The following is a 4,135-nucleotide window of genomic DNA, read 5'->3' on the forward strand; positions in this document are numbered from 1 at the left end:
GACATCAATAATCTGCTCCCTAACATTATAAACCAGCATCAGGACATCAATAAGCTGCTCCCTAACATTATAAACCTGCATCAGGACATCAATAATCTGCTCCCTAACATTATAAACCAGCATCAGGACATCAATAACCTGCTCCCTAACATTATAAACCTGCATCAGGACATCAATAACCTGCTCCCTAACATTTATAAACCTGTATCAGGACATCAATAACCTGCTCCCTAACATTATAAACCTGCATCAGGACATCAATAATCTGCTCCCTAACATTATAAACCTGCATCAGGACATCAATAATCTGCTCCCTAACATTATAAACCTGTATCAGGACATCAATAATCTGCTCCCTAACATTATAAACCTGCATCAGGACATCAATAATCTGCTCCCTAACATTATAAACCTGCATCAGGACATCAATAATCTGCTCCCTAACATTATAAACCTGCATCAGGACATCAATAATCTGCTCCCTAACATTATAAACCTGCATCAGGACATCAATAATCTGCTCCCTAACATTATAAACCTGCATCAGGACATCAATAACCTGCATCAGGACATCAATAATCTGCTCCCTAACATTATAAACCATTAACTGTCCTGAATGCCTCTGCTGATCCTACAGTTATTGTATGCAGTAATCAGTTAACCTATGAACCAGAGTTACACTGTTAGCACTGAGGAGGTGTGTCCTAGTAGGAAGACTACTGAGGTGGTGTGTCCTAGTAGGAAGACCACTGTTAACACTGAGGAGGTGTGTCCTAGTAGGAAGACCACTGTTAACACTGAGGTGGTGTGTCCTAGTAGGAAGACCACTGTTAACACTGAGGCTGTGTGTCCTAGTAGGAAGACCACTGTTAACACTGAGGAGGTGTGTGCTAGTAGGAAGACCACTGTTAACACTGAGGAGGTGTGTCCTAGTAGGAAGACCACTGTTAACACTGAGGAGGTGTGTCCTATGGGAAGACCACTGTTAACACTGAGGAGGTGTGTCCTAGTAGGAAGACCACTGTTAACACTGAGGTGGTGTGTCCTATAGGAAGACCACTGTTAACACTGAGGAGGTGTGTCTAGTAGGAAGACCACTGTTAACACTGAGGAGGTGTGTCCTAGTAGGAAGACCACTGTTATCACTGAGGAGGTGTGTCCCAGTAGGAAGACCACTGTTAACACTGAGGTGTGTCCTAGTAGGAAGACCACTGTTAACACTGAGGAGGTGTGTCCTAGTAGGAAGACCACTGTTAACACTGAGGAGGTGTGTCCTATAAGAAGACCACTGTTAACACTGAGGTGGTGTGTCCCAGTAGGAAGACCACTGTTAACACTGAGGAGGTGTGTCCTAGTAGGAAGACCACTGTTAACACTGAGGAGGTGTGTCCTAATAGGAAGACCACTGTTAACACTGAGGGAGGTGTGTCCTAGTAGGAAGACCACTGTTAACACTGAGGAGGTGTGTCCTAGTAGGAAGACTACTGTTAACTCTGAGGAGGTGTGTCCTAGTAGGAAGACCACTGTTAACACTGAGGAGGTGTGTCCTAGTAGGAAGACCACTGTTAACACTGAGGAGGTGTGTCCTAGTAGGAAGACCACTGTTAACACTGAGGTGGTGTGTCTAGTAGGAAGACCACTGTTAACACTGAGGAGGTGTGTCCTATAGGAAGACCACTGTTAACACTGAGGCTGTGTGTCCTAGTAGGAAGACCACTGTTAACACTGAGGTGTGTCCTAGTAGGAAGTCCACTGTTAACACTGAGGTGGTGTGTCCTAGTAGGAAGACCACTGTTAACACTGAGGAGGTGTGTCCTAGTAGGAAGACCACTGTTAACACTGAGGAGGTGTGTCCTAGTAGGAAGACCACTGTTAACACTGAGGTGGTGTGTCCTAGTAGGAAGACCACTGTTAACACTGAGGAGGTGTGTCCTATGGGAAGACCACTGTTAACACTGAGGCTGTGTGTCCTAGTAGGAAGACCACTGTTAACACTGAGGAGGTGTGTCCTAGTAGGAAGACCACTGTTAACACTGAGGAGGTGTGTCCTAGTAGGAAGACCACTGTTAACACTGAGGCTGTGTGTCCTAGTAGGAAGACCACTGTTAACACTGAGGAGGTGTGTCCTAGTAGGAAGACCACTGTTAACACTGAGGAGGTGTGTCCTAATAGGAAGACCACTGTTAACTCTGAGGAGGTGTGTCCTAGTAGGAAGAACACTGTTAACACTGAGGAGGTGTGTCCTAGTAGGAAGACCACTGTTAACACTGAGGAGGTGTGTCCTAGTAGGAAGACCACTGTGTTCAGGTCACCCTGCACTAACATAAATAACATGAGCACATCTACTGCTGCTAAGTTCTCTCTCCCGTTTTCTCTCTCCCGTTTTCTCTCTCCCGTTTTCTCTCTCCCGTTTTCTCTCTCCCGTTTTCTCTCTCCCGTTCTCTCTCTCCCGTTCTCTCTCTCCCGTTCTCTCTCTCCCGTTCTCTCTCTCCCGTTCTCTCTCTCCCGTTCCTCTCTCTCCCGTTCTCTCTCTCCCGTTCTCTCTCTCCCGTTCTCTCTCTCCCGTTCTCTCTCTCTCTCCCGTTCTCTCTCTCTCTCCCGTTCTCTCTCTCTCTCCCGTTCTCTCTCTCTCTCCCGTTTCTCTCTCTCTCTCCCGTCTCTCTCTCTCTCTCCCGTTCTCTCTCTCTCTCCCGTTCTCTCTCTCTCTCCCGTTCTCTCTCTCTCCCGTTCTCTCTCTCTCCCGTTCTCTCTCTCTCCCGTTCTCTCTCTCTCTCCCGTTCTCTCTCTCTCCCGTTCTCTCTCTCGTTCTCTCTCTCTCCCGTTCTCTCTCTCTCCCGTTCTCTCTCTCTCCCGTTCTCTCTCTCTCCCGTTCTCTCTCTCTCCCGTCTCTCTCCCTCCCGTTCTCTCTCCCGTTTCTCTCTCCCTCCTGTTCTCTCTCCCTCCCGTTCTCTCTCCCTCCCGTTCTCTCTCCCTCCCTCCCGTTCTCTCTCCCTCCCGTTTCCCTCTCCCGTTCCCTCTCTCCCGTTCCCTCTCTCCCGTTCCCTCTCTCCCGTTCCCTCTCTCCCGTTCCCTCTCTCCCGTTCCCTCTCTCCCGTTCTCTCTCTCCCGTTCTCTCTCTCCCGTTCTCTCTCTCCCGTTCTCTCTCTCCCGTTCTCTCTCTCGTTCTCTCTCCCGTTTCTCTCTCTCCCGTTCTCTCTCTCCCGTTCTCTCTCTCCCGTTCTCTCTCTCTCCCGTTCTCTCTCTCTCCCGTTCTCTCTCTCTCCCGTTCTCTCTCTCTCCCGTTCTCTCTCTCCCGTTCTCTCTCTCTCCCGTTCTCTCTCTCTCCCGTTTCTCTCTCTCCCGTTCTCTCTCTCTCTCCCGTTCTCTCTCTCTCTCCCGTTCTCTCTCTCTCTCCCGTTCTCTCTCTCTCTCTCCCGTTGTCTCTCTCCCGTTGTCTCTCTCCCGTTGTCTCTCTCCCGTTGTCTCTCTCCCGTTCTCTCTCTCCCGTTCTCTCTCTCTCTCGTTTTCTCTCTCCCGTTCTCTCTCTCTCTCGTTCTCTCTCTCTCCCGTTTCTCTCTCTCCCGTTCTCTCTCTCCCGTTCTCTCTCTCCCGTTCTCTCTCTCCCGTTCTCTCTCTCCCGTTCTCTCTCTCCCGTTCTCTCTCTCCCGTTTCTCTCCCGTTTCTCTCTCTCCCGTTCGTTGTCTCTCTCCCGTTCTCTCTCTCTCCCGTTCTCTCTTCTCTCTCTCCTAGTTTTCTCTCTCCCTCTCTCTCTCGTTCTCTCTCTCTCTCTCGTTCTCTCTCTCGTTCTCTCTCTCTCCCGTTCTCTCTCGTTCTCTCTCTCCCGTTCTTCTCGTTCTCTCTCTCCCGTTCTCTCTCTCCCGTTCTCTCTCCCCGTTCTCTCTCCGTTCTCTCTCTCCGTTCTCTCTCTCCCATTTCTCTCTCCCGTTCTCTCTCTCCCGTTCTCTCTCTCCCGTTCTCTCTCCGTTCTCTCTCTCCGTTCTCTCTCTCCCGTTCTCTCTCTCCCGTTCTCTCTCCCGTTCTCTCTCTCCCGTTCTCTCTCGTTCTCCGTTCTCTCTCTCCGTTCTCTCTCTCTCCCGTTCTCTCGTTCTCTCTCTCCCGTTCTCTCTCTCCCGTTCTCTCTCTCCGTTTCTCTCTC

General features: G+C 50.0%; 1 long non-coding RNA gene across 3 annotated transcripts; it reads left to right on the forward strand.

Annotated features, from left to right (window-relative positions):
- Positions 1–379: 379 nt before the first annotated feature.
- On the forward strand, positions 380–2,633 carry LOC127906567 (uncharacterized). Of its 3 annotated transcripts, none has more exons than XR_008061882.1 (3): positions 380–805; positions 1,463–1,615; positions 1,806–2,633. It is a non-coding gene; the product is annotated as an uncharacterized LOC127906567 (long non-coding RNA). The 3 variants fall into 3 exon arrangements; XR_008061880.1 differs by having other exon boundaries at positions 1,463–1,550; positions 2,053–2,633; XR_008061881.1 differs by lacking the exon at positions 1,806–2,633 and adding an exon at positions 1,657–1,731 and having other exon boundaries at positions 1,463–1,540.
- The last annotated feature ends 1,502 nt before the right edge of the window (positions 2,634–4,135 follow it).

Source organism: Oncorhynchus keta, chromosome 13 (assembly GCF_023373465.1).
Source record: "Oncorhynchus keta strain PuntledgeMale-10-30-2019 chromosome 13, Oket_V2, whole genome shotgun sequence".
Taxonomy (NCBI): Eukaryota; Metazoa; Chordata; class Actinopteri; order Salmoniformes; family Salmonidae; genus Oncorhynchus; species Oncorhynchus keta.